Source organism: Opisthocomus hoazin, chromosome 1 (genome assembly GCF_030867145.1).
Source record: "Opisthocomus hoazin isolate bOpiHoa1 chromosome 1, bOpiHoa1.hap1, whole genome shotgun sequence".
In the NCBI taxonomy this organism is placed as follows: domain Eukaryota; kingdom Metazoa; phylum Chordata; class Aves; order Opisthocomiformes; family Opisthocomidae; genus Opisthocomus; species Opisthocomus hoazin.
Window position 1 is genome coordinate 13856037 of NC_134414.1, and position 22243 is coordinate 13878279.

Sequence of the window (22243 nt, forward strand, 5' to 3'; positions counted from 1 at the left end):
AGTTGTCTATGTGCAATAAATAGAAGACTGAATAGTCTGCATCCCAGTCCATAACATACTGAGACTTCTCTCGACCCTTAAAATGGTGTAAAACAGTCCAGAATGGTGTTTCTTGCTGTAAAATTACAGTGCTTGGATGAAAGCCTTCCTTGAAGATGGGCCACGTTCTCTGCTTCACTGCCTGTGATAACACTTTATTCATTTATGTCAGGAGAAAACCTTTTGTCTTCAGCTGAACAACTTCTGCTTTGCTTGCGATGCCCTGCAGAAGCATTACAAGAGGTTTCCTCAAAGAGAAGCACTTGGCTGTTTTCTAAGCTCACTTTCAAAGTACTCTGAATTAATTATAAATGAGTAAAGCCGTCTGGCTCTTGATTACACAATTGCCTATCCTGGATTCCCTGTAATGAAATGTAAGCTGGCCCAATCATAGTAAAACAGCTTTTTCTCCCTCCCTATCTTACAATCTCTGCCTGCTACCCTATTTTTATTAGGCTTTTCTTTTGGCTGCACTTATGCCCATATCCTGTTATAATTTCCATTGAATGTAGTCAACATGCATTGATACAGTGCCTTTTGCGCTGAACTAACCCAATGCATTTTATTTATTTAAAGGATTCTAAGTGCCTGTAGTGTCTAAGTGTTTGACAAACACATAAAAATACACAGAAGTCAAGCACTTAGCTGCCCTGAGAGGATGGGTTCCCCTCTGTCTCTGCCAGGAACATCCATAAAACCAATTACTCATGTAGCACAAAGCTTAGTAACAATTAAACTGAAGTCTATGCTTTCTATATGGTGAACCCTGATCTCCTGTCTCCGTCATTTGCTATGATGTGAACCTCACGGGATACGCTGCATGTCATCCCATTGCTCTGCCTTTTTCTGCCCTCGTTTTTGTGTAGTGCTGGATATTGTGGGCAGCAGTTCTTCTCACTTCTGTCACATTTGCACTGGGTTTACTGTTTTCAGATGGGATGGGAGGTGGCTCAGTGCAAGTGACATGGATGTTCTTTGCTCTGACGTTTTTATTCTGTGTAAAAAAGCAGGAATAGTGTTAAGGAGCCATAAAGTCTTTGTTTTGACTGTAATAGCAGTGTATAAGCTAAAGACCCCAATCTGAGTTTCAGAGTAGAGGCCACTGAGCTCCAGCGCACTTGAGCCGTGGCACACATGGTGGGTGGAGATGGTGGTGCTCCTTGCTCTAACTGTTGGGACTGTCCTGTAGTGGGTATCCCAGGCCTGCTCTTGGCCTTTCCACTTGCTGAGGAAGGATGGGTTCAAAGTGTCTGAAGACAACAGTAACTGTCTTTTCCAAGATGTAACAAGGGCAACGTAAATTTATCCACCACTGCTCTTCTCCCCTCTTCCTTGTGTTGGTTTAGGGAGTTGGAAGACAGGCTAGGGAAGTGGGTGAAGCTATAAATTTTCACCTCTTCTTGTAACAATAACATGGGATTGTCTAAGGGTAATGGATTCTCTTGGGCTTCGGTTTTACATCTTTGCTGGAGATAGTAAACCAACAGTATAGAGGTCCTCCCAGTTGTTGGCTGAGGGTTGCCTTGAGAAGTCGACTGTACCTGCTGAGTTACCATCCTCCCTGCCTGTGGGATTTGAAGCCCATATTGATGAAGCCTGTTTAGTTCCAGAATTACCGGAGAGCTGATACCTACCTATTACTATGCTAAACTTGGAGTACTCTCCAGTGGAATTACTTCGGAAGGGGATACCTGATTCTTTGTTATTTTCCTTTTTTACTGGCAAGTTCCTTACTCCTACCAGTCCACCAAGGTTAGACCATCCCAGTTGCCTTTTTCTAACAAGGTGCTGCATTTTTTCACCTGCTCCCTTCCAGCTTCTTTTGCCAGGACCTCTAGCCCTGAAGTTGCTTTTGTAGAGCATCCACAGCCTTCAGGACTCGTTCCCACAGCTGGTGGTTGGTTTTTATAAAGACATCAGCCCTGCCAAGTTTAACCTCCAGCAACCATGGCAACCAGCCTTTGAAGGAGTAGTCCTAAGCACAAGTCTCTTTAAAGACCCATGCAGTTCGCTTCAGGAGTCCTCCCCGAAATGGATGGGAATTGTCACTTGATAGCGTTTAGCAAATAGGGCAGAACTTGTAGAGAACATCTGTTCTGAAGATGACAGAAACTGTCAAAACTGTAAGGCAATTACACTAATCTACCCTCTACTAATAGCAGACCCATCAGTCTGGCCATGCTGGAAACCTGTTAGAAATATATGGTCTTTCAGAGTGGTTTGTCTATTTATTTTCTCTTCCTTCCTCTCTAAGGGGTAACAGAGGCCTTTGTAGGCATATAGACTATGAAGAGGGGGGAAGAAAAAAACCCAAGAGCTACCGTGAGAAAAGCAATACCAAATGAGTGGAAAACAAGGCTTCAGAGGAGAGAAGTGTCATTTTGCCTATTTAGTTTGGGACTAATATATTTGAGCCACAGCTTGACTTTGAAGGATGCCCCTGAAATGGGAAGGTGAGCTCAGTAGTCATCCCATCCTGGTGTGCCTGAAGCCCCCCTACATGCTGTATCTGACCAAAAGGAGACTCTCAGAGGAGTTGTCCACATATAACAAACACAGAGTGCTTTTGACTACTCTGATGCAATGTACGTTCTGAAAATATGTTGATGAGGATTTTGACCGCTTGACCACAGTGACAGGGTTGCGGTGGTGGGATGTACCAACACACTTTGTGCTGGGTTGAGCTGGCTTGCAAAAGATGCTCAGAAAAGTTGCTGCTAAAATAAAACTGGAGAAGGAGTAAAGTGTGCAAGCTTGCAGTGAGCGGGAGACAGAAATCCTAAGCATTTGCGATCTCTTGCCAAATGCATCCATCTCTTTTCCCACATTCTCCATTTCTGAAGAACGATGCTTAGCAGTTACTTTCTGTCTTCAAAAGTAATAGATGTGAGCAGCTGTGACGTGGCAGGGTTTTACATTTAAACTGTTATTAGCATGTGTTGGAGGTATATATTCAAGCAAAGTGACACTTAAAATATATTCCACGTTGTATGCCAATATCTTATAGAAAGGCCTGACGTATCAGTAACCAAAATTAGCCGTGGAGCCGCATCATCGTATAAGCTGGGTATTTCTCTGTGGAATCACAGACCACTACATAGCAATTTACTTAGGTACTTGTAATGCTTTTATTCATGCTTATTTTCCCTCCCCACTGTCTGGGCCCATGTTGCTGGTTTTCCAGTCGCGCGTGTGCCCTGACCAACACGGCTTTTGGCTGCGTGTTACGATACGAGACGCTCTCTGTCTTTGAGCCAGCTCTGTCCCTAAGCTGCCAACAGGGGGAAGGTTTCCTTGCTGCAGAGGAGGAACCGAAGCGCGGTAACTCAGTCTGCATCAGGAGAAGCAATTGGAGGTGTTGCATAGAAAAAGTGTTTGAGAAGAGCTGTCCTGTGTTAGTGCTCAGTGGGAGCAAGATCAAGGGTAGGAGTGGAACATCTATCCCGTAACCCTGAACACAGGGTAGGGTGGGCTGCGTAAGCTGGCAGCAGTGTCGTCCCGGGCTGACCGTGCATTCAGCGGGGCCAGGCAGATGCCCCGGGAGCCATCCTGCATTACCTGAGACTGCCTTGGGAACCACAACCGAGCACTTGAAGTGAAGTGGTATGAATTTCTTCCAACATATTTTTTTTTTGCTATTCTGGAAGGAGCTTCTTCCTCCTCGGTATATTACAGATCTTTCTAATGCTGCAGTCAGAAGTATGAAAAGTGTCCCAGCTACCTTTAACCAAGCTTGCCTGGGTGGTTGTGGCTGCCGTGAAGCCACAGTAACAGATGCTTTATTATGGTATGGTCAGCGGTCAGAGTCTCCTGGATCCTGATTAGATTTATGTGGTCCGTGCTGATATTTGTAGCTTCATTGGTATGAACCGCAATGCTGTTCAGTCTAGTTTCAAATTAGTTCAGGTTTGCTTATCTGTGCTGCAGTCAGATTTTCGGTGCAGCATTGCGCTGTAGTACAGAGCAAGAGCATCTCTGGTGGGAATGGTGAGAAATAGCTATTGCTTTTGAAGTTTGTGCTCTATCTTATTTCACAGTACCTTGTGCAGGAGGGTCTGTTTTGTACCGGCTGACTAAGGAGTTAAAAGATGTGAAAATTAGATTCAGCAAGATTGTTTGGTTAGTTGAAATAAAGTGCCTTTGTGGTTAGCAGTGAAAATCAGGCGCCCCAAAAAGATGTCAGGACCCTAGGGGAGCTTCAGGAACAATATACAGGCGCTGGTAGCTGGAGGGTCCTCACGTGCACCACGTACATGCCTGCTGGCCCATGCACTTTGGCAGTGCAAAATTCTGCCAGGATCTGGTTTCACGCTACAGAACTCCCTTCTGCAGATCTCACCTTTGGAGACTTTGTTGGCAGCATAAGGGTTTAAACGAGATTTCCCCAATGCCAGCTCACCTGGCTCAGGACTGCCTTGGGAGCGTGGTGGCTTTGGCATAGAGCACAGCGAGCGCTTGATGCCTAGCTGGGGGGTACGGACACCTCCTGAAGAGCTCGGGCATGGAAGGGGATGCAGCGGGTGCCACAGCTCTGTTTGGGTTTGCTGGGCCTCCGTGATGGATGCTGCTGTGGAGGTAATCCCCCAGCCCCACAGACCAGCGGCTGCACATTACTGAAACCCAATTTTCTATAGGAAATTGGCCTTTTATCTTTGGTACTTGCTACATAATGGTGCAGAGCATTAGTCAGCTGAACCTCACCATGGTTTATTGTGCGGTTGTAAATCGTAATTGGCTGACCAACCTTCTCTGATGTTAAGTGCCTTAAAAGGTTGTTTTTCCTTTATTTTATTTTAGTTTTTGTTTCTGGCTTTATGTGTTGTTTCTGTTTATTCTGCTACTAAAATGTAATTAGAAATTAAAAAGAACAAAGCAAAACCTCCAAGCCTACTGATGTAGATTAACATGAATCATCATCTCTTGAAAGTATGTAAGCTAAAGCTGTGCAACCCGATATACATCCCCTTCATTTAGTAAATATTTAAAATATCCACAGACATTTTTGCACATTCTTGAGCAAAGACTACATCACCATATGTTCACCCTTGTTTCTGTTTTTAAGTATCAATGTTTTAAAGCCAGAGTTTAGTAAGTTATATGTTTTTATTTCTTTTGTAATTTCTAATATTTATTGTACTATATGAAACCGAATATAAAGGCAGAGAGAAAAACCTACCAAATTATTTGCCTTTTAATAATCAAAATGAGTATATTAGAAAATGTAAGGAACTTCAAACAGTGCCAAAGGCTGTAGTCTTTGAGAACAGTTGAAATTCGAAGGTTTAGATAATGAAGAGAGTTGATGAGGCCTGTAATAAAGTGGAATAGCTGTTACAAATTGTGTTACACCACGTATCTTTACATAGTTAATCTCCCATATTTGCAATTTCAGTCATAGCTTCTTGGGGAACACCCAGATGGATTGCAGTTCTCCAAAGAGCGTTGTAAATGCTGACACTTCCCAGTACAGTTTTTGAAGGAGAAAGGAGAAAAATCTTCCTAGCTTTTCCTTTGGTCATACAGTACTGCCCCATTAGCAGTCATTAGTTCCTGCCCTCGAGTAGTACATACTGACTTTTTTCTCATTTGGTAGCAACTCTTTTTCTTTGATAAATCTTTCCAGCTTGGACTTTTGTTGGGTACTCTTTACAGGTTCTGTAGAGTTGGCTTTCATGTGAATAAAGCAAATTCTGAGAACAAGGCAAGCATATGTTCTTCCTCCAAATTATATTAAGCTAAGAATGTGCTGTTCTGTGGATGATGTTGTTGGTATCATCACGGCGCCAGCGCTGAGGGTGACAGCCCTGGTCGGCCCAGGTGTTGTGTGATGCTGATCTACGAGGTCCGTTTGTGTTGAGTGGGTTGTGCAGGGGCTGTCCTGGGAGAGACGGACCTCCAGGCACCACGGGCAGCTCACCCGGGCATCCGTGCATGCGAGACCCTTTGCAGGAGTCTTGTGACCGAGTCGGGGCTGGCAACACATCCCTCTTTCTCTGCCTTCAGCAACAGCAAGGGTTGTCCTGCTTGCAGGTAGGGACCGGGGCCTCCACTGTGGCACTCCAGACTCCTTCCTTTAACCAGACGTTAACTGATAACCTGGTCTGATACTGGCGTACTTGGTTATTCTGAGAAATGTTTTCTATCCGTTTTTCTTCACACATATGATCTCTCCTTCCGCGCAATTCCCCACTGGCTTGAAATGTCCTACCAAACTGGGACTGTAATTCTGATTGTGTAATGATATTTGAATTATTTTCTAGTAAAATAATGTGAATTATGCATTTTTCTTTGGAATAAAACTTGTCAGCATATACACATGCGGGTTCCTTAAGCAGCACAAGAGCTCCTTAAATGCCACGAACTGTGCTTTGATTCATACTTAAGAGTAGACTAGAATGGTGCTGATATTTTTTTTTAAGGAGCAAATAGCTTGACTTTCAAAATATGTCAAATTCAGTTGCTTGTGTTTGAAACAAGAACAGTCTTCACAGTTAGACTTGAAAAGCCTGGAATCAGTTCCCTGCTATTCTCCAGCACTTCTTGCATCTCCTTGGGGAGGCAGTTTAGGCTTTCAGTGTTCAAATCATCATCTCTAAAATGGGGATAATAAAGACTTTCCTAGTGCCTAGGAGTGTTGAGATGACAGATCGACTGATGGATCATTTATAGGTTCCATGAGTACTTATGATCCCCTCTGCAGCTGTAAACTTCAACCCTTCCCAAAATGCAGCTACCCACAGGACCTCTTTGGCCTGCATGTATTCAGTGGATTATACCCTTATTACAGTGTTTTCCTGTGAAAATAATCTGATTGCCAGGGTGAGTTTTCCCTGCCTTTTGTCAGGCAGGACATGAAGTCATCACCAGTTCATGACTGTAGCTGTGGGGAAGAGGACCATTGCTGGGTGCCCTATGAGGGGGTTTCCCTTTTTTTTTATTTGCAAGACTTTCCTGGAGCCTTGTAGCTCCCCTTTGTGTCTTGTGCTTTTGTGGAAGATGGGCACATTTTCTATGACAGATGGAATATATATGTTCTTTCATTCAGATGGGATCCCAAAGCACTTGCCAAGCACTTTGATCGCTTTGCTTAGAAGTGTTCTGTACAAGATTTAGGCCACTTTCAGGGACACTAGCCAGTAGACGTTGACTCCTAGAGTAGGGGACTGAAAAGGGAATGTGGTTTTGCAGACTCTGGACCATAGAATCATAGAATACTTCGGGTTGGAAGAGACCTTTAGAGGTCATCTAGCCCAACACGCCTGCAGTGAGCAGGGACATCTTCAACTAGACCAGGTTGCTCAGAGCCCTGTCCAACCTGGCCTTGAATGTCTCCAGGGATGGGGCCTCCACTACTTCTCTGGGCAATCTGGACCATCAGGTTTCTATTATTGGAGATCTCTGTACCTCATTTAAAATCCTGTGTGTTTGCCATGCTGCAATGTTGGGTCAGTAACAACTATGAAGCATGAAGATGTGCACCATTTTCGGTGATTTCCTGTGCGTGCTTTTGTGTTTTCCCCTCATTCAAATTGCAACCCAGTGTTGCCTTGCTTAGTGCCGTATTACTCAGGGATACTTCTTCCCTGACCCTTCTTGCACCAAAAAACTACATCAGCTAGATTATATTTGTGAAGACAATACATGTAAAGTGCAGCATCTTCTTCAAGAGTACAGGACCCTGGAATTACTGTAGCTCAGTAAACATGGACTTCATGTGCATAAGCAATTTACTTGCGCTCCTTGATGTCCTCCCATGTAAATAAGCCTTTAGTTTGTGATATCTGTTGTGATGGTTGGCCACTGCTCGGGATTTCTGAATACTTCACATTTATCTGACTCTGAAGGATGTTATTAGGCATCATAAAGAATTTCTGACAAACAGTGTGGCATTTGGAGCTACTGCTACTAGTAGAAGCTAACTAGTAGTGTTTTGTGCAGCTGTTGGGTTTTTCCTCCCTCAGATTCATAACCGTAACATTATTTAATTGGAGGCTTTTTGAGTTAATTAATTTAACTCTTCACTGCCTTTGGTTGCATGGTTTTATGAGTATTTTTAATTGATCTTATTTGTATGGAAATGCAATCTCACATTAATTTAACAAGATGGATTCAAGTCACTGGTCAACCCAGCTGTTCAATCAAGGATCTTGCTCAGAAACCCAAAAGGAAAAGCAGCTACTGCTGGTGAATCTTGTATTTGTAGGCAGGTTCACTGATGGATATTGTTAGCTTGGAATTGTCCTGGCCCCAGCAAATAAATACGGTTTTCTTTTCTTTCTGCTGAGTTTCACAAACACAAATAGAAATACAGAAAGGGGAAGGGGAGCTCTTAACCTGCGAATTTCAGACCAGTTGGATTTAAGTAAACCACCCATTTATTCTTAGATTAATGGCTTGCAGGCAGACCCTATCGGTTGTGGACTGTATTGTATTAATTTGCAACGGCAAGAGTTAATGCTAGTAATTGCTTTTCCTCTATAGAGAGAGCCTGTAGTAGATTGTTTTTACATGGCAATCTGTGATTGATAGATCAGGGAAAACAGGACCAAAGAAGGTTACTGCCTCCCAACCACTTCCCCCTTCAAATTAAAATAATTTGCCATTTGTAGGGTGCCTTGTCGCACGTGCTGCAGGAATGAAGCAGCAAACACACTAGGCTGCATTCCCTTAAAGCAGTGAACCTCTTACTGCATTTCTTTCACCAAACCAAACAAGTCATGTTGTTGGAAGTCCACTGAAAGCAAGCGTGCTGGTGAAACAGCCCCCGGACCCCTTCAGCAAACTTCCTGCACGGTCAGGCAGCGGACCTGATGAAAGAGCCTGTTTGTGAACACTTGGATTCCTTCCATTGATTTGTAAATCCACTTTAATAAAGTACTGCCCAAGCTAGTGAAATGAGCAGCCGATGTTCGTCTTCCATCGACTTGCTAACATATATCTGATGCAGCTTGTGGCACTGGCACTGGCACATGCTTTTTTAAATTTTTCTTTTTTCCGCTGCTTTGGATCGTATCGAGACTGGGGGAGTCGGGAAGTGGGGGTGCAAAAAAGCGCAGTCTCTATCAGCCATGCATTACATGGCTGCTTTATTTTTCAGTGCTGCTAAAACTCAGCTTATTTAATATCGATCATACCAAGGAGCCAGCAAAGTACAGTGTTAATTGGGTCCACTGGAATTCTTGTCCCCTGGGAGGGAGCGCTTCCTAGGCAGGGAGGGCGGAGGGAAGGAGGGAGAGAGGGAGGGAGGGAGGCAGGCAGGCAGGCAGGGAGGAGGGGACCCACTGTGCGCCGCATAAAATGTAAGTGCACTAGACATCAAGGCTTCTGCTTGCATCGCTGGAAAGCCGTCGCGGCGTTTCCCACCCACCCCCCTTTCAGAAATTAGGCAACTCTTTTTTTTTTTTTTTTTTTTTAGTCTGGTAGTTCTTGAATTAACAGCCCCTTTCTTTTCCATTATTTTTCTTTTCCTTTTTTTTTCCCTCTTTGCGGAGGGCTTTTTTTCTTTTTATTGTTTTCTTCTCCTTTCTGCAAAGCTGCAAAAGCTCTGCTTTGAAAACTGCTGCCCCAGAGTGCAGTTGCTTAGCTGTCCTGTCAGCATTGTTCTAATGCTCATTCCATATGTATGTCACATAGGAGCAGTACCCTCCTCCTCTCCCTTCCCCCATCCACGCATTTGATTTTTTTCCCCTAAAGACTGATTTTTTTTTTTTTTTTTGAATTTTTCCCAAGGAGCTTGCAAACAGGGAAATTCAAACTGAATTATTCTGTGCTGTGGTTACTGCTACAGCTGAGACCAGATTTCTCTTAGAAAAAGTGTTTGCTCTGTTCCTCCTTTTCCCCACTCCCTCTTTTTCTTCTCTGTAAGCACAAAGGCTTTAAAAACTAAGATCTGTAGTTCTTTTTGCTTTTCCGCGTTACCGTGACAGCATGTATCTCTGTTGCTGAAGAATGAAGCAGGCAGGCTGGAGTTTTTTTATGTTCGGTGCTTTTGGGACCACTAAAGAGAAGTCCGCAGAGAAATATGTACAGCAACTGTGCCAACTGAGTTTCTCATGCCTGTTAGCTGTCACTTATTCTGACTAAAAGGTAAGGGATTCTTTAATATTTTTTGTTAAAGTCTCTGTGCATTGTTTGTGCAGTGTCATTTGACATGTGCAACTAACTGGCTCAGGAGGGAGGTGGGCTATGAAGATTTTTGTCTTGAGGTATTATAGGTCACCCAAGCAAAGCTCTTTGCATCCACAGGAGGAAAAAACATCTCATTTCTTGGAATTTTTTCTCTTTTCATCTCAAATGGTTCCTCCAGCTTTCCTCGCTACTGATTGAGACATCAAGCCGGGGCATTATCGCTGCTGCTTATCTTTTCTGGTCCTCTTTCTCTACCTAGGAAGCACACGCGCCCAGTTTGTGTGTGTGTGCGCATGTGTGGGGTAAGGCATATCCCCTTTACATGGGAAATACTTGGCAACATGCACGTCCTCCTCTTTTACTGTAACTAAACGTCTTCAAGCACTCTTTACAAGGTAAGAATGCCTTAGTTCAGCACACTGCAGCTTATGCCTGTTTAAAATTATTACTTGGATTACAGTGCATACTGTGGAAAGTTATTAGTTTCCACAGAGACCAATTTAATTGGGGGTATGTGAGCAGTGGTTTTATTTTGTGCTTGACATACGCTGCTTATGGAAGTGTATGAAATGTTATTTTTTTCTTAATTCTTGGGAAGGGTGAAGTTTACACTGTCTGTTAGGCATAACAAATGAAGTTATAGCCGAAATCGATTAAAGCTGTGGAGAAGCATAGCCTTACAAGGCTTTTCAACTTAGCCCTGAGAGTCAGAAGATAGTTTATTAACATATTTTTTTTGCACTGCATTGTAATGTGCAGAAATGTTAGCGGGGAGGCAGCTTCACCAAGCAGAAGCAGCAGCAAATGATGCCTGGACTGGATCATTGTATTGTTTATCTGTTACAAACCTGTTTAATCCATAACCTTGGCGTGCACTGCTTTTTTGTGTGTGTGTGCTGGATGCATCTTTCAACAGCCTCTTAGTTCAAGAGGGCTTTGTTTTATAAAACGTGTTTCAGCTTTGCAGGCAGGAGAAGTGCACTCTGTAACTGTCCCCTTAGCTGCGACACGGTCCGTTATTTGAGGCTGATTTTCAGGGCTCACTTTGGTTTCTTTCGCAGGTATTTGTGTTCTTAGCTGTTCTCTGCGTAGCAAATGCATCTTAAGGGTGTTCATTTCTCATGCTTTTAAATGATCAGTGGCTGAGAGAGGTGAGCAACCTCATTTAATAATATCGCTTTACCTTGAAGGCTGCATTGCTTACTTGAATAACTAGGAATGCCACCAAATATGTGATTAGTTTAGAAACAGTCTTAAAATGCAAAGTGTGAAGGGAGAAAAGTCCTGTCTGCAGGCATTCATTTCTTAACTGTAGCTGTTTATAATGTCATTTCAAAATCAGATTATTTCCTAACACATGCTCTGTGACTCTATTTTCCCATGATTGTTGCTTTATATCAGCACTGAGAAAACAGTCATTTAGATAACAGGTTTTCATTGACATCCTTTTTATAATATAGAAAGGAAGAAGCAGTAATAAGTTAAATTGGCATCTGCTAATTATGCTGAATACAGATTGTGAGCTCTGCAAGTCGTCCCTTGCCTTAATGCTGTTAGCATATTTTAGCACTGGCAACCAAGGGAAAGAAACTTGAATGTTCGTGCTTGTTTTTTTAGAAAAAAAAAAAAAAAGACGAGTTGTGAAGAAATGTGAAGTTTGGTTTGTTTTTTTTTTAATGTTTGTATGCTGGTTTTGAGCAGCAGAGCTTCGCACACCGTTCGGTAGCACTTGGTAAAACCGATCCGAGATCACCGGGACGCTGACTCGTCTGGTGGTCGCTGCGACTGATTCTGACCCTCGGTGACAAAACCGCCCTTGTCCGATATAGAAGTTGGTCTTTGGGGAGGAGAAGTTTGAGCGTTTCTTAGTCACCAAATACCCGATTCTTTTGGGGTCTCTCAGAAACAATAAAGAGAATCACTGTGTTCTTAACTCGGCTGCGGTTCTTCGCACCGAATGGTGGCCTTGCCCACCCCATCCAGTCCCGGGCGGCGGTGGCAGCGCAAGAGCCCCGCTTCTGCCCCCGCTGCCCTCGTTCCTGCCCTGTGCATCGGCCCTGCGCTCTGGGCCCGGCCCCGCCAAGCTGCGGGGGCCCGGCGTGCGGAGGCTGCTTGCGGGGTCCGGCGTGCGGGGCGGTGTGCGGGGCCGTCGCCCCCCCGCCTGGGGCAGCGCGGACAGCGGACCCGGGAGCGGCGGCAGTTGCGCCGCTAGGGGGCAGGCGAGAGCCGCGCTGCGGCGGCGGCGGGCGGGAGCTTGCGGGGTGCGGGGGGAGCGCCCGGCCTCCCCCGGACCCCCCGGGTGCTGGGAGCGTCCCGCCGCGGTCGCAGGGGCTGGTACGGGTCCTCCTCCGCCGGGAACGCTGCGCTTCTGGGGCGAGCGGCGTCCCGTTCCGGGGTTAGATGCAGCAGAAAGGTGTCTGCGCGTTGCTGGGGAGCGTCGGTGGGCTTCCAGGCGGGGACCTGCCGAGTGACCCCCTGCGCACCCTCCCGCTTGCCCGGCGTGGACCAGAGCGGGCCCAGCCCTGGTGCAGGCGTCCAGATTCACTCGTGCGTCTCTGTGGTGGAGCTCTGTGCTGGGAACTTGGCAAAAGCAGGAGGCTGAGAGTTTGTCTCTCACATCTGCAGGTGACTGTGGTGTGCTCACAGGTTGCTTTAACTGGAGGTGGATGGTGACAGGTGGTTGGTAGGCATTGGCTCGACACCTCAAGAGCTGAAGAAAGTGCCTTTCCTCCTTTCTTGGTGTCTTGAATCTTCTCCACTGGAGAGAGTCCAGCGGAGGGCTACGAGGATGATGAGGGGACTGGAGCATCCCTCCTACAATGAAAGGCTGAGGTAGCTGGGCTTGTTCAGCCTGGAGAAGAGAAGGCTGTGAGGGGACCTTAGAAATCCTTATAAATATCTGAAGGGTGGGGGTCAGGAGGATGGGGCCAAGCTCTTTTCAGTGGTGCCCAGCAACAGGGCAAGGAGCAGCGGGCACAAACTGAAGCACAGGAAGTTCCGTCTGAACATGAGGAAGAACTTCTTCCCTCTGAGGGTGACGGAGCACTGGAACAGGCTGCCCAGGGAGGTTGTGGAGTCTCCTTCTCTGGAGATATTCAAGACCCCCCTGGACAAGGTCCTGTGCAGGCTGCTGTAGGTAACCCTGCTTTGGCAGGGGCTTGGACTAGATGATCCCCAGAGGTCCCTCCCAACCCTGATCATTCTGTGATTCTGTATGCTCACCTGCAAATTTTTTACTGGTAATGAGGATTTGGCACACAGGTTTACCATAAATTGTTTGATCCTTTTGTAGTGGGCAGATATGTTGAACTTAGAAGTATTGCCCTGGGTGATGGTGGTGGGCACACTGGGAATTGCCTTGTGCTGAGTGGAGGTGGGGGACCTTGCAGCCGGTGAGTCCTCTGGGCCAAGGTGAGGTTTCCCAGGGATGGGCAGTGCAGGAGCCGCGTGGGTATTGGTGCCGTGTCTTACGGCAGCGCTGTGACTCTTGTCTTCATGGGAGCCTAATTTTGCTGAAACTGGTGCTAGGGTCTTTTCAATAAGACATTATGATTTTGGCTTCAAGTTTGGGTTTTCTTACTCTCTTACGTGCATGTGTGAAATGCAAAGCATATTTAATGAGCAAATACTTCAAATGCTTCCAAATTAATTAAAAACAGTTCCACATCTGGAAGAAATCCACTACCTTTCATGCATAGCTTCAACTTTGTGGTTTTTCCCTCTTGTGTGAAGCCCTGTGAATATCCCCGTGTGGATGCTTGTGAAAGCCGGAGTGGCAGAATCCAGGCTTATTTTACAAAAGAGAGAGGTCTGAAGCCCACAGAGATCAGTGGGATCTTGGGCTTTATTCCAGCAGACTTTGGATAAGACCTGATAATATATATGACTATATAATATGATATGCCTATGCACGGTCAGATATTTTCAGGGTATCCTGTCCTGAAGGTAGCTGTGCAAGTCTGAATTAAAATCTGTTATTTCTCATGGTTCAACCGCTGTCTAAATTCATGCAGATTTCAGCAGGGCTTGAATTAGGCACCACAAACAAAAAGAACGTTTTTATAATGAACTTTTTTTTCTTCTCCCATCTCTGTCCCTGAAAGTGAATAAAATGATCAGATTTTTCTCTGTGGGAATGTTGTGATTTAAACTGACACAAATAAGTGACCTAAAGATAGGCTTATTGCATAGATAAAAAATGCAGGGTTGGGTTGTTTGAACTGCATTAGCATCAGAATGAGAGACGGCAGGGCGACTTGGCCGAGGTGGCCATGTAGAACTGGGGAGGGTTGTTCTTTGGAAAGCCTCCGAGCTGGGAATTCTTTTCTGAGCCATAAATAAATAAATCTGTGTCCTGAGCAATTAATGAATACAGAAGTCTGGGCAACTTTAAGCTGTTTGGGATATTTAAAAAACCCATATGGTGCTTTTGTTAGTGTTGTTGATTTCCGTTTTTTTCCCCTATTATTTCCATTTTAAGTTTTTTTTTTTTTTTTTTTACTTTTTTGTTTCTGAAAGATGCCGATGAGGATGTTCTTGCCAGCACTTTCTTGCAAAACCGCTGTTAACTCCCACATCAATTTCAGCATGTGTTGCACTGAAGCGCGGCCCCTGAAACTTTTGATCCTCCAGATACAGATCTCGACTGCGGACAGCTTAGTGCTTCACGTACCGCATCTGTGGAGTTGTCCTCTGCTGCTCGTGCTCGTTGCGCTGGGGATGCCAAGAAAATTATCTTGCAGGGATCCTACTGTGAATACATATACAGCTCTTCCGGGGGATCTCAGTGTGTTTTACGGACCAAAACTAATTAAACCTCACAACATTCACGGCAGGCAGATAAGCATGAACCACAATAGGTAAGCTAAAGCAGAGAGAGGTAAAGAGCTCAGCGAGCAGTGACATTCCTGTTGAATGGAGTTATAGGTGCCTTGTACCTCTGGAAATGAGACCTCTGGTGACTTGGCTGGGAGAGCTACCCTGTTGGAGTAGGCAGTTGCAGAGGCAGTTAATATTTGTAGTTTTGCATCTAGAACCTGCCTTTTGGACATCAGTTTCATTCAGATCCCCTCAACAGTTCCTTGCTGCTGAGTTCTTGGTGAGTCTGCATAGGCAGCAGCACCTTGGAAGGTTATTGAAATGTCCTCTTGCCCTCCCAGACAGGAGTTTTCTGAGTTAATCAGCTTTGGTTGAGATCGTAACTTTTAAGTATCATCTTGCATTAAGGAGAAAATGCCTGGTTAAGGTGCACTGGCTCTCACAGGGCTGACAGGTTTTGACCGTTGCTGGGTTTTGACTTCATTGGTGTAGTGTTTCTGGTAATTCCATCTCTGATGCGGCCTTTGAGAGAGCATTGATATTCTCAAGATTACTGCTGTGGTCACTGCTGGTGCAAAAGAAAAAAACAGTGCTGGTGAAGTGGATGAGCTGGAGGTACAGTAAAATGGGGTGGGAGTGAGAAAGTTCACTTGTTTAACTGCTTTGAGTGCACAGCTGCTTCAAATGCAAGAGTACAAGACGATGCCTTTAGAAAAGTTTTTAGCCAGTCTGTTAAGCCATTTATGAAATTAGAGCGGGGACTTAAAACAAGGCAGTCTAAAGCGAGATGTAGGGAAGCATCAGATAATATGGTACTGTAAACCAGATCTGCAGATATATACTGGTACAAGGCAGAAATTGCCATTAGGGCATGCTGTACAACTGAGATATATTGACAAAGAGAGAGAAGAAAGGAGTAGCTTTGGCCCTGATTTCTGTAGCCTTTTAAGAAAATGTCCTAGGCATAGGAGCTAGCTAAAAAGGTTAATTGGGCAAGATCAGTTATTGTGGTGTGTGAAAGTGAGCTTTAGAGCTTGAGAGGAGAAGGCACCAGACAAAGCAGCGAGGTGTTTTGTGAGAGGAAGCTGTTTGTGGTGGTGAGAAATAAGGCTGAGCCCCACGCCAGTGCCTGAGAGCATCCAGAAAAGCGACAGAGCTGCCTGACTGTACGTGCTGTCGGGCAGGAGCTGGCAGTCGGGTTATTCTAGCACGTGGCTATCTCTGCCGGAGGCCACCCTGGAAATACTGTGGGTAGCTTAGGCTATCTGCTTATATAAAGGGTGTTACAGTCATGGAAAAGAATGAGCCAAAGGGAATGTAAAGGTCATAGAGAAAGATTACAGGGGCATCTGATGGAAGAAGCAGAGATGTTGAGGTATGTGCTCCTGCAAAGCTGTCGCACATACTGGAAGGGAGGAATACCAAAGTTTATCCGCAAAGTGACAGGATGGTTGAACCTGGCTGGAACTGCTTTTTATTCAGTAGTTGTTTGGTAGAATCAGCTGCCACAGATATCAGGAGAATAAATGAATGCTTTCTGAAATTAAGCCTAAAGTGCTAACATCAAAAAGCGGGAGTTAATTTTGCATTGGCTTCCTTACTGTAGATCTGTCTGTCTTCCTAGGGCACATCCCTGAGAATGAGCTGTTGGTATTGGAGGTTAAGTATTCATTTTAGAATTAATTTTGATAATGTGGGTGTAAGTCAGTTTGTGTTAGTGCTTGGTGCTAATGAAATGGATTTCAGATCAACGGGCTTTGGAGAAGAGCGAAGTTCTGGTAGTTTCTCGTATTGCACATTTCAGTTTGCTGGGAAGTTGGAGCAAAGGACAGCATCTCTGCTTCATTTGTTGCTGTTTATGCAGTTTAATTAGTGCCCATCGTTATAGATTTCTGAATAACTCTCGTGAAGGTGAATACAGGCTTGGAGAAATCCGCAACTCTGCAGAGGAATTCTGTAACTAGATGCTAAGAAGGGGGTGTTCATACACAGAAGACAAAAGGGTCCTTTATGCAAAAGTAGCTTGTTAGCTTTTTGTTTTTAAGCTGCAGCATGTCTAAGCGATCAGGGTGTCACACACTAATAAACTGGCCAGTCCCTCTGGAATAGGCATTCTTGGTGGTGATTTAGAAGGTGCATTTATACAGTAGTTGCCAACTTCATTACTACGCTGTTTCCTTGGATACTGAGCATTTTGCATATAATTACAAGAGAGACATTAACAATGCTTGGTGGTTCTAATGGTTTTAATAAAGTTTTTCGTATTACTTGATTAGTGATTCTGTTTTTCCTTTGATTTTCTATATCAGAGAGGAAGAACAAAAGGAAGTGATTTTTGTCAGCTAATTTGCACAACTTCTTTTGAGCCAAGAACAGGTTTTATTTCATAAAGTGTGGAAATCCTGCATGCTATTTGTGGAATTATGTCACTGAATGGGTTGTAAATAGGAGTTGAAGTGCTACTATTCATTGCAACATCAAATTCACACTGTTTGGGAACAATCTTACAATAGTAAAGAAAAAGCTGTTTAAATGCTGGGCCGTAAACAAAATTTGTTATGGGTGTGAAAGCATTTAAATACTTCATGTGTCTATTTAAGACTTGGGTATTTTGATAGTGTTCAGTATGTTTCTCGAAGGTACTTTCTGCTCTTTACACACCATCTTGGTTGCCTCAACTCCGGCTGTTGTTTGACAAACAGTTTGAGCTGCCATGGACATGGAAAGGATCCCTCCCGCCTGCCCGAGGCACCCGTTCCCATCTCCCTCCCTCCCTTTTGTTCGCAGGCATATTTGCAGTAAGGCAACTGAATCCCCAGTGAGAACAAAATCAACAGAAAATACAAAAAAAAAAAAGAAAAGAGGTAAAAAAACAAAGGGGGGGGGGGGGGGTGAGCCCAGGACAGCTGCTTTGGTGGCCACGGTGGCTTATCCTGCTGTAAAGTGATCACCAAGCTGTGGCACGAAATGGTTGTGCCTGAACAGAACAGGCCCTTGGTTCAGTTGTAGAGCGTCTGCAGCTCGTGCAAGAAGTCGGTAGGAGCATCGGGCTGTGGTGCCCGGGCTCGTGGGCTGCTGGGAGGTGATGCACCGTGCGTTGTGGTCCTGCGCCTGCAGCTCGGCCCGTGCTACCTCCACGGCGGGAAGCACCTCTGCTCGTTCTGCTGGCTGCAAAGGGTGCCTTGGTATGCACTGGAATGTCTGTTCAGGAGCAGTATTTTTGCATGTCAAAAAAACATTTATGCTTTCGTGTTCCTTGAGACCTCACTGGACTTTAGGATATCCCCTGGAAACACAGCAACAAGGATTTAAACTCTTAAATGGTTGTGACTGTCACAGGCTGTGTAGTTACGGGAGGTGTGAGGGCAGCTGGGCATGATGAAATGGGCTCTGCGTGCGTGTGTGTGTGTGTGTGTGTGTAGAGCCCCACTCATGCTGGAAGTGTGCTCACTTACTGAAAGTGTTTTTTAAGTTTGAACCTTTTCTTTTAGTGTTAGAAGAACTATGTTATGTTCCTACCAATACTTTTTCTTCAGAGAAACAATATATTGTGTAGTTCATTTAATAAAATCAAATCATTTTTTCCAAAAGCCACAGAATACAGATTTTAATACAGCAGAATTTGAACATAAATTCTAGGGATGCATGTATGATTGCTCTTTTACAGTACACTCAATTTTATTGCAGTCTCTGTAGTGGCTTTCATATGCCAAAAGCTGTTGAGAGCCTTTTCTTATAAAAATGGTTTAGAAATATATTATAGCCACAGACAGTTTCTCCTTACCCAGAAGAGTTTCATAAGTGAGACATACTTCTTTTTAACTCCGTCTGTATGGATTTGTAATTTTGTTGGGTTTGTTTTCATAAGCTGATGCATTGCTATTTCATAACTATTTTTTCTCCATGCCTTTGTCTTAAAAATGCAGAGGAAACAGGCAGTGGAGCTTCAAATCAGGTGAAGTTATTCCTGATGACTTTGATCTTTGTCCTAATTCTCTCTGACACAGCTTTGTTTTTTTTCTTTAACTTTTCTGGAGATTTGCAGGGGTCAGATTGAAATGGCAGCGGACTCTCAGTTGGCACATAGAGGAGCTTGAGGAACAAGAACTATATGCAGTAAGCACCTATCTGTATGAAAATTCATTTCACACACACAGAATCACACACAGATAATGGTAGGGGTTGGAAGAGACCTTTAGAGATCATCTAGTCCAAGCCCCCTGCTGAAGCAGGGTCAAGTACAGCAGGCTGCACAGGACCTTGTCCAGGTGGGTCTTGAATATCTCCAGAGAAGGAGACTCCACAACCTCCCTGGGCAGCCTGTTCCAGTGCTCCATCACCCTCAGAGGGAAGAAGTTCTTCCTGATGTTCAGACGGAACTTCCTGTACTTCATTTTGTGCCCATTGCCCCTTGTCCTGTCGCTGGGCACCACTGAAAAGAGTCTGGCCCCATCCTCCTGACACCCACCCTAAAGATACTTATAAGGATTTATTAGGTCCCCTCGCAGCCTTCTCTTCTTCAGGCTAAACAAGCCCAACTCCCTCAGCCTCTCCTTGTAGGAGGGATGCTCCAGTCCCCTCATCATCCTCGTAGCCCTCCACTGGACTCTCTCCAGTAGTTCCTTGTCTTTCTTGAACTGGGGAGCCCAGAACTGGGCGCAGTACTCCAGATGGGGCCTCACTGGGGCAGAGGAGAGAATTTAAAATTGCGGTTTTAAATTCAGCAGCATGAACCTCACTGGGCGTGAGCTAACAGTTATTATTTAGGCTGGAGTGCTTTTATTTCAGGCAAGCAGCTTTCCCCATCTCTCGCCAGAAGAAAAAAATTGGGGAAACGATGAGCATGTGGCTGGTGGTGTGGGTGTGCTTCTGCGGGATGCTGTAAGAGGGAACGTCCATGTGCCTTTGTGCAGTCCCTGGGAGCTGCGCACCGGCACAACACCTTCGGCACGGGGCAGGAGAGGGGGAGCAGCTCGGCACAGCTACACCTGGGTTTTGGAGGTGCAGAGATGTATCTGGTGGGGTGATACGGGATTGCTGACACCGCTTCCTTCCTCCCCATCCACAAACAGAAGACGCAGAGCCAGCGGCTGGTTTTGTTTCAGGACGTGGGTCAGCAGCTCGGGGAGGAGTGACCTGCCCTGTTCGCACTGATGAGTGCCGAGTTGGATGTTCAGCATCGTGTGATGTGAGGTGCCCACCTTGCTAACAGCTTCGCTGCTCATCAAAGTGTGTCAGGGATGGGGTGGCTCCCATTAGGGAGATTTATCTGCTGGGGCTGCGGCGAGTTGAGGTGGCACCACCACTGCGTGGGCTCCCAGCAAGCGGGAAGAAGTCCAGACCAAGAACGCTGGCAGCAAACTGGGGTGAGACATGAGGAAGGTACGGTCAGAGGAACCAAGCCTGACCCTGTCTGGTGTGTTCAGGTGATTTACCACAACCAGTGTTTGGTGTGCATGTGGTGTTTGCTTTCTGTCCAGAATGTGAGAGTACAGGCCTTGCAACTTGACCTTGGATTGTGGATGATCCTGACTCCAGGAGAGCAAATGGAGAAGGGTCAGGCATTAAGAGATGCGCCAATTCTTCTAGGTGGCTACTGTTTTCAACAGCGTGGAGGAATCTTGACAGTGTTGTTGTTGTTGTTATTATTGCCCCTGTCCTACTGGTCTCCATTTCATGATCAGTGTCTCCAATTCATATTTCCAAGATCTGGATGTAGCTTTGAAGACTGAAACCAAATTCCTGAGCTGTGAATAAATGATAAGTTTTGAATGGTAGCCACTGCAATGGTGATGAGAAACACAACTGTATGAACCCCCATGTTGGAAATTCAGGACAGTAATGCTGTTGAGCATTGGTTTTCAGGGAAACCTTCCTGCCCTGTGTTGTGCAGGTGCAGAGGGCAGCGTAGTGAGGCAGTGAGAGCTGGCAGCTGGAGTGCTGGAGTCATCTCCTGCGTGGCCTGGAGCAAGGGGATTGAGCTGCCCTGCCTGCTTCCTAATCTGGAAATGGGCTGAGCGTGTGCACTTACCTGGCGTTCAGATAGGCGTGAAAATTGGGGATCTTGAGGGCAGCACTGTCAGGGAAGGTGTGGGCTCTTTGCAGTCGAAGCTTTTCTGAGAGCCCGTGGATGTGGGTGCTCCAGGGAAGTCCTGTACCCGTAGGGATGTCAGGAGGGAGGCAGCAGACTGCTCTGGAGCAGGTACTGCTTCCCAGCATGGCTGTGGGTGAGGCTTTCCATGCAGCCCGGGCTGGTGGGCTTGTTTAAAACGCTTTTCGTGGAGACAGCAGATCATGGCTCTGAAAGGCAGTTTTCCCTGGTTTTCCTTGTGTAGATATTTGAGGGAACATGCTTCTCCCATGGGGAGCATGGAGCTCTGTTAGTGGAGAGGGCTAAAAAAAACGCCCAACATATTTATATTTTTAAAAATTTTGTATGATTTTGAGATATGAAACTGGCTCATAAATGAAATGATCCTCTTTCTGAGGTTCTGCCTCTACTGCCAAATATTTAAAAGGCATTTTTCCAAGGTGATTAACAAAACTGTATTAAGAGATACCTCATTTAATCTGGCATATGCTGAATGCCATGAAGATATTTTCAGCAGATACCGTGCAGTGGTGTCTGTCATTCTCCAGGACATAAATAACTACTGGACTGTAGATGGCTGTGCAGCTAACTGATGGCTTATGGGTAACCTCTCTTCTGGCACAGAAATAATGGGTTGTTTGTTCCTTCAGTTGAAATGCTGATGTGTTTTGATGTTTCTGATTTACATTTTTAGCGCTGTTCCTGATACCATTCAGTGTTCTGGGAACGGTCTTTAAACTTAGTGTTTATTTTGGAATGTTGGTTTTCCAGCAAACAAATATGTGATTAACAATTAATGGTTTTGCTATAAATAAACAAAAGCAAACAGTTCAGCTTTAAATAGTGATCTCTGCTCTGTCGAGCTTCTAATTGGGCTGTGCCTGCGAAGTTGGACCTTTCCAAGCATGCAACAGGCTTTGAGGGACTCCCAGCTGTGGTGGCTGAACTGGCCAAGCTGGAAAGCTGAAGCCGTAGTGGTTTGAGTTAATGTCTGGTTAGCTAAAAGTGGTTATTGTCTCAAATATCTGCGCATGAGCCGACCGCTGTGGTTTGTGTATGGGTAGCTTGTTCAAATGCAGTGGGAGTTTCGGTGTGCAGAAGGCTTTTGGTGCGGTGCCTTTCCTTCAGCACGCCAGGGTGAGGGGGCCTGGAACCAGAGGTGAGACC

General features: G+C 45.3%; 1 protein-coding gene across 8 annotated transcripts in view; it reads left to right on the top strand.

Moving 5' to 3' along the window:
• The window catches only part of FAT3 (FAT atypical cadherin 3), a 439942-nt gene that overhangs the window by 64542 nt on the left and 353157 nt on the right, over positions 1-22243 (top strand). For 6 of the 8 annotated variants that reach the window (XM_075417266.1, XM_075417271.1, XM_075417269.1 and 3 more), the window contains exon 1: positions 9998-10125. The exons of 1 other annotated variant lie outside the window; for it this stretch is intronic. The gene's annotated coding sequence lies outside the window, so the exon portion shown is untranslated. Of the gene's footprint in view, positions 1-9997; positions 10126-10522; positions 10563-22243 lie in introns of those variants that run through there. One more of the 8 variants, XM_075417268.1, reaches the window with a different exon arrangement.